A 15,001-nucleotide genomic window follows, 5' to 3' on the forward strand; every position below is an offset into this window, starting at 1 on the left:
TAAAAAATTGTGTTCATATGCTTTTCATTTTAATAAATCTTTTGGTAATTGTCAGAATAAAAGCTATAAGATGGAGCTTGAGAGGCAATCATGGCTATGAACAAGCTTTGAATTGGAAATCAAGAGGAAATGGTTTGCAGTTCTCACTCTAGCACTAACTAGAAGTGTGGTTTTCAGACACATTTTACCTTACCAATAAAATAAATGAGTTGGACTAGAAAATCTCTACAATCTTTTCTAGACCTAAAGGTTAAGAAAAAAAGAATACTTTTAACCTAAAGTAAAAATTTGAACTTCTGCAAATTAATATTTTCAGACATTATAAATTATTTTCTGCAAAAGTCTAGAAAATAATTAATAATTGCTCCCTTATAGCACCCTGATTTATTATTTATTCTTAGAATTTTTTTCTTACCATAAGCAACTTACAAAAATAACAAAACTGCACCCACAGTTTTATCTCAGAATGTCAGATTAGACCCTCCAAATCATACAAAAAAACTGCTTTTTCTCTTTTTTTCGTTTCTGTTTTTTTTAAGATCAGTTTCATATCCTTTCAACATATAACACCTTGGATTATAGACTTAAAACTTTGGATTATGATCAATCTGAAGTAAGCATTGTCCCAAGTTCATAACCTTTTTTTCCTTAGGTTTTTTGCAAGGCAAATGGGGTTAAGTGGCTTTCCCAAGGCCACACAGCTAGGTAATTATTAAATGTCTGAGACTGGATTTGAACCCAGGTATTCCTGACTCCAAGGCCGGTGCTTTATCCACTATGCCACCTAGCCGCCCCATAGCCTTTCTATTAACTAATTTAACTTATGAAGTTTTCTGATTATGCATTGGATAATATAAGCACATACTAGCCTTGACTAATATTGAAGAAGCAATTGGACCTAAGTCTGTGAGTCTAAAGTAAAAGGCTGAAATACAATCTCATTTTTTTAAGGGGGGAAGAGGTATTTAACCTTCCTTCAGAAACACTGAAATGTGGAATGTTAAAATGGAATATGCAGATTACCAAGACTGTCTTTCCTCAGGCTGAATAAGTTTCTCAGTTCAGAGGGGGTGGCATTCCATCCTACATTTCAGCTCCCTGCAATCTGTTCCTGATAGGACTGGCCATCTGTTTTGTCAGCAAACCTTACAGTTGATTGTGTGCTTATTCACAGATGTAAGTAGGTGGTTGACTACAGGTTTTTGACTTCAATTTGAATACAAGACAAAGTGGCACATTTGCAAAGATGCAAGCTCCACTGTGCCCTCAGCAGACCCTTTTTCCTCCCTAGGATTCACAGGGTATCTTCCGTGAACAGAAATTCTGCAGAGATTCCTGCCATGTGTGCTAGCCACAAGAAGAATTAAAATGTGCGGAATGTTGCAGAGTATTAACAATAGAAACCTAGAGTCTAACTAGCTAGTCTTGCTGAGACAACTGATCTGTTTAAATAATGGATCAGTCAGTAGGTGCTTTACTTTAGATTACTTTCAATTCCTTGGTTCCTCATCTCTCAGCTGGTGATAATGTTGGACACAATGCTGTCCCTATATCTGTCTCTATCCCTGCCACTCGCTGGGTATTTGAACCAGACTGAACTTGACTTCCCATGCTTTCCTGGTGGAATGTCTCTCCTGTTTTTTAAGATAACAGAAGGGAACTTGGATAGAATTAGCTTTGTGAATCTTGTATTGATAACTCAAAGACCTGTGACTTCATGGATAGATATTTAGTTGGCACAGGACCAGGAGTCAAGAAGACCTGGGTTTCACTTCAGCTCCAGGCATTTCCCAAATGAATGTGATTCTGGATTAGTCATTGAAACTTTTTTTTCCTCCATTTCCTCATCTATAAATGGAGATAATAATAGCATTTCATTTCCAGAATTATTCTGAAATACAAATGGGAAAAAATCATTAAACCATTTTGCAAAACTTAAAGCACTATATAAATGCATATTTATCTGTATTTATATTATATATGTATACTCACAAGCATACATTTAAGTACTTCCACTTGAATATAGTAAGATAAGTTGGCACATTTGCAAAGAAACAAATTGCAGTTTTAGCCCACAAAAGAAATTACAATGGAAAAGCAGAGACTTTTTTTGCAGAAAAGAATACTTGAGCTAAGCCTTGAAGGGAGTTAGAAATTCTAAGGAATGGAAATTATGAAGGGAAAGATTCTAGAACTGAAAATGACGTCTGAAACCATGTCATCCTGAGGGAACAGCAAGTAGACACTAGTGTATTGGAAACAGCATGAAGGGTATGAGGGGAATAACTTGAATTCATTCTGGATAAATGATTTGGAGCCATATTATAAAGATTTTAGATGTCAGACATAGTGTTTTGGATTTTATCCAAACAATAACAGAGAGCCAATGAAAATTCTTGAAAAGGTTAGTGACAAATCATAGCTGTGCTTTAGTAATGTCAAATTGGTAACTATATGAAGGAAGGAATTGAAAGAAGGATATATCTTTTTAAAAAATCTTGGAGCTCCAAACTCTACCCTCTCCATTAAACTCCGAGAAAGCAAATAATATAATAGGCCTGTGAAGCAATGCAAAATATTTCCATATTCGCCATGTTGCCAAAAAATATCCAGGAAAAAATAAATTAAAAAACAATATACTTAAAGATGTACTCAGGGTTCATCTATTCTCTCTGGAAGTAGGTAGCATTTTTTCATTATGAATCCTTTGGAATTGACATGGATCATTGCATTGAGCAGAGTAACTAAGTCTTTCACAATTGATTATCATTATAATATTGATTTTATTATGCACGAGACTCTCCTAGTTCTGCTTATTTCACTTTGCATTGGAACAAGTAAGTAGCTAGGAGAATCTATTATGGTTCAGGCAAAAGGTGATGATGCAGGCCTGAATAATGATAGGAGTCATAGATGTGGAGAAAAGGAGATATGTGGGAAATATTTAAAGACAGAATCAGTATTTTGTGTGTTACACACTCATGTAATAAATGTTGAGGAAAAGGGAAAGAAAAGAAGATATCGTTGAGGTTGTGATAAATAGTGACTCATGTAAATAATAAATATTCTTATTTTAATCCCATGATTTATTTTTTTGGTCACTACTTTCTTCATCCTAATAATTGTATTGTTCTACTTCTTATCTTCTTCCCAGGGCCTTAAGGCCATTTCTGGTTTATCTACTAACCTTTTCAAAATACTTTTCCCCTTTAATTTACTGGGAACTCAGAAGTGACAGGGACCCAGTTCATTATAACAATATTATTAATGAAACGGAATGGAAACTGAATTGTAACTTTTCTGTGAAATAATAGAAAGATTTGTTATGACATATCTTTCAAACTATGGGTTAGCAATGAAAATTGAATATTTTCTTGCATTTTACGGTACTTTACAAGACAGTAGAAATCATATTGGAAAGAACCTTAGAGGTCAATGTAATTAATCTCTTTTATTTAACCAAGATCCAAGGAAAAAGGCTTAAGGAATATAAGTAACTTGCCCAGGATCATATAGCAAGTAAATAAGAGAAGGGATTCAAATTCATATCTTTCTGACTTCAAATTCAACCCTCCATTTACTATGTTATGCTACTATACCTGAGTGTTAATGTTCTTTTAAAAGCAAAAATGAGAACTGAGTGATGGGACAAATAGATGCATTTAGAATTGTTTGCACAGCTGTTACAAAGAGAAATGATTTATGTCTATTTACCATTTGGAAGGAAGTAGCTAATATTATGGCATAGGGTTTTGTCCTTGATCCTTACCAATGATTCTTCAATAGCTTGGATAAAGACAAAGAAAGGATACTATAAAAACTGTAGAAGATATGAAATTAGGAGCAATAGAAAATACATTTAAAGAGAGAATGAAGTGCAAATGAACCCTAATAGTTTGGGATGGCAGGATCAAAAAACAGCAAGGAAATTTTTTTTTAGGTTTTTGCAAGGCAAATGGGGTTAAGTGGCTTGCCCAAGGCCACACAGCTAGGGAATTATTAAGTGTCTGAGACCAGATTTGAAGCCAGGTACTCCTGACTCCAAGGCCGGTGCTTTATCCACTGTGCCACCTAGCCACCCCCAGCAAGGAAAATTCTAACAAAGACAAATATAAATTCCTGCAATTTACAAAATAAATCAATTGCATAATTACAAAGCAGAAAGCTATTTGATTTATCAATAGGTAATATAATAAAGTCTTAAATGAAGTATTTTTGTTAATCACCAATGTAATTCATCAGCAGTATGATGTGGCTATGAAACAAAAAGATATTTGCTATCTGGACATCCTATTATAATTATGGCATTTAAATCAAATACAAAGATACCCACCCTCTATATTCTCCAAAGGTCAGATTACATTAGAAGGAATGCTGTTCACATCTTGGTTTACAATATTTAAATGTATTATTGGCAAACTAGAGAGGGTTCAGAAGAGGGTGAACAAGTTGATCCATGGCATTTGGAACTCAAACCAAATAAGGAATAGTGGATGGAATTAGTGAAATTAAATTTAATTCAATCACCAGGTGCTCCTGGGAATATATCAATGAGAGTTGTCCACAAATTTGTGAAGGGTTGTCTTATGTTAAGAGCAAATAACCAATACCATTGTTAAGTATGATTAAATGATCCCTTATCTCCCAGTTAGTTATAGAGTCAGAGATAGAATCTGAATCTTTTGATCTGCAGTCCTGTAATCTTGTCATACTGATGGCTAAAAGAATGAGAATGATTTGTTCTGATCTCCCTAGGATTGGATATTATTTCTGGATGGTGGTCAGTATTTTCTGCTACAACAAATGGTAAAGATAACGTTTCTGTCCTCATGGGAGTACAATGTAAATAAAGCAGGCCAAATGAGCATACTGTAAAAATATCAGAATGAGAAGATAATGACCACATCTGTGCAATTGCTGTTTATTATTTAACCGATTGTCAAGTTCTTTCTTGCCATTTCTTCAACATAGTCTGACTCAGAGGTACTTTTCTCTTGGTTCAAATTCTTTCTTCCATAAAAATGGGAGGACAGAGTTTGGGAAGCAATTGGAAGAGGAGCATGCTATTATAAGAGCTTGAAGTTGATTCAGGTTTAGGGAGAAGTTGAGAATAGGGTTAAAAAAACTGATGATATGATTTCTTTGTTGAACAAAGGAATTAATTTTAAGATAAAATAATAAATCAGAGTCAAATGATAGGCACATGAAAGGTAAAAGACCATAGTGGATAAGTCCGCTATACTTATGATTAATGTGATACAAGTTCAAATCCTACCTCAGAAACTTAATTACTAACTGTGTGATCCTAAGGAGTTACTTAATCTCACTAGGATGAGAGCATTTGGGTGTGATGATCTTTAAAGTCTCTTCCAGTTCTAAATAAATAACCTGAAAAGATGACTCATTTCCAAATCAAACCTAAGAAGAGAACCTGGAAATCTCTTCCTTGAATTTTAGCTTCACTGACACATTACTAGAACGCATAGAGTCAGGATGACTACAAAGAAATCCACTCTAAGGTAGATTAGGTTCAATGAACTAAAGCCTAGTAAATAAATTTACCAAAAAATAGGAACCAAAAAAAAATCTCCAATATTGCATTGTGTTAAACGTTAATGACACAAAGATAAGAGTTAAGTTCTTCCAACTTTTAAGGATTTTACATTCCAAGAGAGAGATAATGAGAACTAGGTTAAATTTCTGTCTCTAAGATTGATCCCAACTTTGCTCTCCATGGTCACCAATGATCATTCATTCAAAAGTCATTGAATTTTTGAAGGCACTATGGAAAGAATTAGAAAAGGAAACTTCTTTCCTTCAAAGAAGTTTGCACTTTTCTGGATAGAAGCTATATACAGAAAGGTGCAAAATATATACAAAGACAAACACACACACAGGAATTTATGGGTAAGAAGGTTCTGGTATAAGGGGACAACTTGGTGTAACCCTTTCAAAAATCTACATGGGGAAAATTCAGGGAAAGAATATTCATTAGATATGAGAGATAATCTCTTATAAAACCTGATAACAGGAAAAAAACAATTCTAGTCAATTTAGCTAGAATATCTTTTTTTTTTTTTTTTAGGTTTTTGCTAGGCAAATGGGGTTAAGTGCCTTGCCCAAGGCCACACAGCTAGGTAATTATTAAGTGTCCAAGACCAGATTTGAACCCAGGTACTCCTGACTTCAGGGCTGGTGCTTTATCCACTATGCAACCTAGCCACCCCTAGAATATCTTAAGTTATATTAAAGAGTGTGCTTAGTATGAAAAGTCTGGAAAGAATATATGTGGTCCATGAAGATCTTTAAACGTAAAACAGAGAAGAAATGGATCCATTTGAGCTTTTCTGGGTGAAAAAGGGAGAAACTGCAGTCAGGTAGATATATTAGGATGTCATTGAGAGAGTTTAAGTGATCAGTGATGAGTTTGTGAACTATGGAGATGATCATGTGAGTATAACAATGGGGTGGGGGAAGACTTGTAAGGGATTCTGTGGAAGAAAATTTAGAAGACTTAACATAAAGAACACATAAGAGGGATTAGAAGAAGTTTATTGTAGGGGGTGGCTTGGTGGCGGCTAGGTGGCTCAGTGGATAGAGCACTGGCCTGGAGTCAGGAGTACCTGAATTCAAATCCGACCTCAGACACTTAATAATTACCTGGCTGTGTGGCCTTGGGCAAGCCACTTAACCCCATTGCCTTGCAAAAAAAAAGTTGATTCTAAAGATGAGAATCTGTGCGATTGCAAGCATGATGGCACTCCAATCAGAAATAAGCAAGTGAGAAAGAAGGCGAGATATAGGGGGGAACCTTTTGACTTCTGAAATTGCACATAATCAAATTAAGCTTGGTAAATTTAATGATCTTTTTAATGACCCTCTTCTCTGCAGTTTTTGATACTACTGACTTCCATTTTCTGGAATATCCTCTTTTCCCTTTCATTTTCTTCTTGCTTTCAATTTCAACATCAAACCTCTCCCATTAAAAGTTCATCACCTGAAATCTATCATCATGCAGAATGACTAAATTTGAATAACCAGCAACTCTTCAGTACCCTCAAATGTCTTTGATTTGAGGACAGGAGGAGGAAGCAATCAACTTTTCTCAAAACCTTTTTTTAATAGAGTTCTCTTAACTTTCCAGTTAACTTTTCATTTCACAACAACATCTCTGTTTAGATTCAACTATATGAACATTATGCTCCACTTTGGGTACCCTATGATCTGTCCTCGCAATTTTCATGTTTGTTCACTGAGGGCAAGAATTGTCTTTCTTTTTTTTAATCTATATTCCCAGAACTTAGTATAATGCTAGCATATAATTGATACTTAATAAATGATTATTGGCTATCAGTTTTTTCATGAAACTCATTTCTTGATTCTCTTTTTGAATTTTTGACAACTGCAAAAACTTCTTATTAGAATTTACTTTTCTATACCCCACCCTGTGAATGGGTACCTTCATGATTTCCTGTCCTACCTAGTTTATCCTTCTCTTTCTCCTCCATCTTTCTTTCTTTCATCTTTTTTCTTTCCTTTCTTCCTTTTTTCTTTCTTTCCTTTTTTTCCTCTTTCCTCCTTCCTTTTTCTTTCTTTCTTCCTTTCTTTCTTCTCTCTCTCTCTCTCTCTCTCTCTCTCTCTCTCTCTCTCTCTCTCTCTCTCTCTCTCTCTCCTCTTTTTCCTCCCTCACTCCTACCCTCTCCTACTGCATTTCAAATACCTCTGAATTCAACTATCACCTCGAAGATAATAAATACTCTTCATATTCTAGTCCCACAGTTCCACTTTTCAGCTGGATTTCTCCCTCTGGATATCTAATTTATGTTTTAAACTCAACATGTTTGAAACAAAGCTTAATATCTATCCCTCCAGAACCTACTCCTCTTCCCTATAACTAATGATCACTTCACAATTTTAATTATGAAACAGTAATTGCAACCTTAGTTTCATCCTTGAGTCTTCCTTTTTAGTCACTTTACATAAACAGTCAGGTACCATATCTTCCTGTTTCCATCTAAGCAAACATCTCTCCTGTATTTTTATTCTCTATTCACTAATAAATTAGAGTTGTTCAGAATGTCATCATTTCTTGCTTGGACTATTACAATTGACTCTTAGTTGGCATCCCTCTGACCTCCCTCACTCCAATCCATCTTTCACACAGCTACCAAAGTGATTTTCCTTAAGCTCAGATTCTACTCCATAAACTCCATTGACTTTATATTGCCTCTATGTTAAAATGCAAAATATCTTACTTTACATCTAAAGCCCCTCAGAGCCTATCTTTATTCTATCTTTCAAGTTGATTATTTTGCTCAAGTACTCCATATACTAGACAAATTAATTTGCTCAAAATATTCACCTTACACCTCCATTTGTACCTTTGCCGATGATGTTGCCTATACCTGGGATGTTTATCTCCTCACTTCTACCTCTTGGAATATTCAGCTACCTTCAAGTTGAAGACACACTTCCTTCAAGAGATCTTTTCATTGTCCATCAACTGGGGACTATCTGAATAAATTGTGGTATATAAATGTAATGGAATATTATTGTTATATAAGAAATGATGAACAGGTAGATTTCAGAAAAAAATCAAAGAAATATTGGGGAGCATGAACTGATCCTGAGTGGAAATGAGCAGAAACAGAACATAATACACTTTAACAGCAACATTGAGTAATGATTAACTATAATAGACTTAGTTCTCAGAAATACAATGATCAAAGACAATTCTAAAAATGCCATCTATATCCAAAGAAAGTACTATAGAATCTGAATGCAGATCAAAGTATGCTATTTTTACATTTTTAATTTGTTTTTTGTTTTTTCCTTCTCATGATTTTACCTTTTTGATATGATTCTTCTTTCCTAACATGATTAATATGAAAATATGTGGAACATGATTTTATATGTATAACCTAAATTAACTTGATATGTTAGGGAGAAGGAAGGGAAGGGTGGGAAGGAGAAAGCTATACAAAAAATCAATATAGAAAATTATCTTAACATATAATTGGAAAAATGAAAAAATAATTTTAATTTTAAAAAAAGGAATAAAAAGAGAACTTTCTTGATTCTGCAAATTTTCAGTGCTTCCTTTCCCAAATAACTTTGCATCTTTTATTACCAGAAGGAATGTAGGCTCATTGTATGTAGGAATTCTATGGTCAGTATCAATCAATAAATCAATAACATAAGACCTTTAGTAAACACTAGCTATACAAAGTTAAAGGTGATACAGTTTCTCACCTCAAGGTGTTTACATTCTAATGGGGAATATGAGCCATTAGGAGAAAGAGGAAATATCTCTTGCAGGAGACTGTCCATGAGGTCAATAAATGCTTTATCTTGAATCAGCAGTTTTTCCAGCTCTTTACTAGGAAACAGAAACATATATAGCTAAGTAATTTTAATAAAAAAGTTGCAATTCAATTTTTTTATTAGTGTAAGAGAAAAAATATAATTAGCAAAGCAAGGCTTCTTAGAAGAAAACAAAAACACAACTATCATATCTTAGAAAATCTAAAATAATTTGTGACATTTCTTTTTAAAATTCATTTCAACAATAAAATACCAAATAACTGTGAAGTAGCTTATATATTTTAAGTGTGTGGCTATTGGAAGAAACACTTTCTGAATGATGATAAAATGTTGAGTCTGAATGATGCTGCATACTATAAAGTCATTCTTCATCATTTTCACCATTTCCTGGCATTAATATTTTTTTTCCTGAATCTGCTAATTGGTTTTTACCAACTGGCCATTATTAAATTCTCATAATTGAAGGAAACAGCACATAACAAAGGACAAAGGATTCGGCACAAAGCTCAGCATGATTTCAAAAAGTTCTAACTTGTCAAAACATTTTATCAGGTTATGAAAACAAAATGAGTGTGAGAGGGAAGAATTGTCTCCTGATAAAATGCAAATTGTAAAGAAATGCCCAGAAAGATGAAGGACATGATAAGTGACCTGTAAAGAAGAAATTAAAATCTGATTTTCCTATGACAAATAGTTTGGCAAATACCTGCTTGCTTCTTCCAGAAATGGAATGTTGATATATAGCTCCAGATGTACACAGCCTTTTTATGACGTATGGAATTATGGGCTAAACACCTAATAACAGGGGGTTCAAAGGCTGCCCCATGCATGATTGGTAGACTTCGACACATTGACTGTTTAAGTCTGATGCTTTTCCTTTTTTAAAGTGTTAGTGGACAGGGAGGACATAGAACTGATCATTTTAAAGAATTCTAAGTCTTTCTTTAGTCTCTGATTTGAAGAATAACCATTGAACCCTGAAAACTATTCTGAGAAATCCTGGACTCTTCACATTTTATATATGTATGTTAAATGTGAACATTTATCTATCTATCTATCTATCTATCTATCTATCTATCTATCTATCTATCTATCTATATGTGTGTATAAAGCATTTATATAACATGCTTATATATATGTATACACATAAAAATTATATATATATATATATATATATATTTCCTTACACTTGATTTTGTCTCATCTTGTTTTGTAATTTGATTTTTTAATTTTGTTTGTTTGAAAAAGAATAATGCTAAAATCTCTATCCTTCAAATGCAAATAAGAGACAGTATTCCCCATCTTTTCCAGACATCTTTGCTCCTCAGGTTTTTTTTTTTTTGGTTCTATTTTTTATTATTTTTTGACTAGTATTCAAAATAATTCATAGTTTTGGAGGAAGCATTTGTAAACACATTGTTTGGAAGGTAGGGAGCTCAAATTGGTAGAATTAGAAAAGGCAACTGAGTTTCATCTTTAGAAAGAAAGGAACTCTTATGAAGCAGAAGTAAAAGAGAGAACATTACAGGCATGAGAGATGACCAGTGAAAATGCAACAGACATAGGAGAGTATTATAGGTGGAAAATAGAGAGAAGTCTAGGAAATTTGACTCATAATCTTAGGTAAACAATAATGTCTAGAATATTTGAAAATGTAGTTGGGTACCAATTTATAGAAAGTTTTAAAAGCTAGATAGAAGAGCTTATACTTAATTTTATAATGATAAGAATTCACTGGTGATAGTGGAAATAGGGTAGTCAAATGGTAAAATCTGGGCTTAAAGAAAATTATTTTGGCAGAAAAGAGAAGAATAGACTGGAGTGAAGAGAAACCTGATAGGAAAAGTCATTAGGGGACTTGCAAAAATCTATACAACAGGTGATGGGGTTAGAAAGGTGGTGAGAAGAGGAAGAGAAGGGAAAAGAAATTATGATCAACAATATAACATTACAATAAAAGATACAACAAAAATGTAGCAATATCTGACATTAAGAAAGGGATAGTAGGGGCAGCTAGGTGGCACAGAGGATAGAGCCCAGCCCTGGAGTCAGGAGTACCTGAGTTCAAATCCAGCCTCAGACACTTAATAATTACCTAGCTATGTGGCTTTAGGCAAGTCACTTAACCCCATTGCCTTGCAAAAAAAAAATAAAAAAAGGCATAGTGTCTTAAAACTTGGATGGTAATAGTATTGTTTCATTGTGTAAATCAGATAATATATGATTTGTCTTTAATTCTAGCTGATATATTTTAGGAAAACACTGATAAACTGGAAAGTGTCTAGGAAAGAATAGTCAGAATAATAAAAACCTAAAACTAATGTCATGTGAGAATTAAGTGAAGGGACTGGTATTATTTACTCCAAGAGAATAGAAGACTTCAGGGTGGAAAAGTATGATATCTTTGTTAGTATTTGGGTGACTGTCATATGGAATACAGATTAGACTTTTATTCCCCTGTTCACAGAGGACAAAACTGTGGTAAAAGATGAAAAAGCAAATTTTGGCTTATGATAAGTAAAAATTTTCTAACAATTAAAGGGATCCCAAAGGGGAATGTAATATCCGCTTCATTCCACCTTATTTTGTCATGAATAATAATCTACTTATAATCCTTAGTGTCTCATTTTTTACAAGTACCACTTTTCTTCTTAATACATTCAATTTTTGCTTAGACTTTCCTAGCCAAGAGCATTACTTTTCCATCCCATACACAGGTGATAATACAAGCAGATATTCACAGATGTAGAAGAGAAAAATATGAAAACAGTGGTGGCGGAAATGAGGGGCAAGGTGGGTAGAATAGTCTATTACGACTTGAACAGAGAATAAAAGCAATGAAATAAAATGAATGTGAGATAGATAAAGTGAAAAAGTTGCAAAGGATTTTAAAAGCCAGTTATCTGGGGTTTATACTTTATTCAGGAGGCACTGATAAGTTTTGAGAAATGGAATAATAAAATTAGAAAATAGAATCAGTAAGATTATTTAGGCAGTTTTACTAAGGATTATAATTAGAAATGGGCAAAATATTTAGTAAGTTATTATAATAATAGGAAATAGAAACAAAAGAACCTGAGCAATGAAGACTGAAGAACTGTAAAACGAAGGTTATATCCTGACACAGGAGATAGAACGTAAAATAATTAATACACATCAGAATATCTTCACTTTGCATTTCTCATAGATACTAATGGCTCCTGCTTCCTAGGATTTGACTTCCCCTGTAGCTGAGGAGAGGAGATTTTAGGGAGTCTAGCAATATTTGGTTACCTTGGTATAGTCAAGGTTGAGCAAGAACCATGTGTGTTTATGTGGGAAGGAGTTGGGGAGGGGAAGGGGAGAGGTAGGGAATCTTCCGTTTCATGGTGAGACTTTTGTCAAGAGCAGAGAATGAAAAGTATTGGAGTAAATCTAGTATAGTTGGAGAATTGCTAAACCGAACATGATGATGCCAAGAAATAAATAGATTTTGTTTGATTATTAGTTTTCTTATTAGAAAGGATAAGAGATTGGACAAAGGTTGCTAGAGGAATCTGGGTAGTTCAGAGGATAAAGTACCAGGATCAGGAATACCCTATTACAAATTCAGTCTCATTTACTTACTAGTTCTGTGATTCTGGAAAAGTCACTTAATCTTTGTTTAACCTCAGTTTCTTCACCTGAAAAATGGTAATACTAAGACCTACCTCCCAGAGTTATTTTGAGCATCAAATGAAGCAATATAAATAAAGTGGTTAGTCCACTGCTCATTTCCTTTCTTCTAGAAGGGTTCAGTATAAAAACCCGAGATCATAAGCTCTAACAAGTGTCTGTGTATCTTTCTGTGGTGTGTGTGTCTGTGTGTGTGTTTGTGTGTGTGTATGTGTGTTGTGTGTGTGTGTGTGTGTGTGTGTGTGTGTGTGTATGTTTGTCTGTCCAGAAAGCTGAAGGTGATGATGAGAGGCAATGTTTGAATTTCAGGACTTAAAACATTAGTGATAGTGATAAATAAATTTTCAAGTTAAAAGAGAAAAGTGATTGTTAATGTAACATGTCACACTCAAATGTCACAAGAAGACAGCTTTAAGCTCAATCACATGCCCCTCACTATCTAATTTGCCCTATGATTGGGGGATTTCTAGTGCTATTGTTGCCTTCATGAGTCTCTTTGAAGACTCTGGAGTACTTTCCACACCATCTTTACTCTTATGGACACCCATGGAACTTATGGGGTGGCAGGCATATGTAGAGTTCTGATTCTATATTATCAGTATTGAGAATGAAAAAAAGAAGGGATAGGGATTTTATATGAATTTTTGTTGCATTATTTGTTTTTATATTGCCAAAATTTCACCCAGTGTGCCTCCAACTCCTCTCTCAGAGTGTCATCACATATAAAAATAACATTTTAAATGAAAAAAAAGATAAAAATGACAAAACTGACAAATACATCTCAGAGAGACTAAAATGTTTCATACCATGCATTCCTTATATCTGCAAAGGAACGGGGTGAAGAGTTTTCTCCTATTTCTTCATAATTTTGCGATTTCTACTTTTGATTAATTTGTGGTGGTTTTTCTAGTTATTTTGTATACTGCCTTTTTTGACTGTGCTTAATTTATTCTGTATCAGTTCATATAAGTTTTTCTATGCTTCTCTTTATTCTCATGTTCTCAATTTCGTATAGCAATATAATGTATTACTTTTACTTAGCACAATTTGTTCCATTCTCAAGTCAACAAGAATTTATCTTCTTGTTCTTTGATAGCAAAGAATTGTATCCAAAAAATATTTTAGCATATATAAGGATTTTGTTTTTAACAATAATCTCCTTTGGGTATATGCCTTACAGTAGAATCTCTGAGCAAAATGTTTAGATATATTAGTGATTTTATTTGCATTATTCCAAATGGTTTTCTAAAATGATTGTTCTAATTCATAATTCTAACAATAATGTCCTAGTGTACCTATGTTTTCATAATTCTTCACTCATTGGTCATTTCCTTCTTTTGCCATCTTTGTCATTTTTCACATGAGGTGAAACCTAAGTATTGATTGATTGATTGATGATAATGAGTAAATTATTTGAATATGTGATGTTGTCTTAACATACCTATTTAATGACCTTCTGAACCTCTGAACTTTCAACTCAGTTGGTATCAGTGTTTAGTTAAATCAATATGTAGCTGAATTAGCAGTCTTTGGCTCATTATATATATTATATATATATATATATATATATATATATATATATATATATATATATATATATATATGAAACTTTAAAAAGAGTTCTATGATAGCTTACTTTATTTGAGATTTTAAGGTTGATAAAAGTGCTTTATATATTTACCTGTGAAGAAGATATTACAGGTATTATAAACCCAATTTCAACCTGTGAAGGACCTGAGTTTCAAAAAGTTTAGATATTATTGATTTTATTTGCATTATTCCAAATGGTTTTCTAAAATGATTGTTCTAATTCATAATTCTAACAATAATGTCCTAGTGTACCTATGTTTTCATAATTCTTCACTCATTGGTCATTTCCATCTTTTGTCATCCTTGTCATTTTTTACATGAGGTGAAACCTGAGGATGGTTTTGATTGTATTTCCCTTATTTTTAATGATTTGGAGTGTCCTTTGATGTAGTTATTAATAGTTTGAAATTTATTTGAGAATTTTTTGTTCAAA

This window comes from Macrotis lagotis, chromosome X (assembly GCF_037893015.1).
Source record: "Macrotis lagotis isolate mMagLag1 chromosome X, bilby.v1.9.chrom.fasta, whole genome shotgun sequence".
Classification (NCBI taxonomy): domain Eukaryota; kingdom Metazoa; phylum Chordata; class Mammalia; order Peramelemorphia; family Peramelidae; genus Macrotis; species Macrotis lagotis.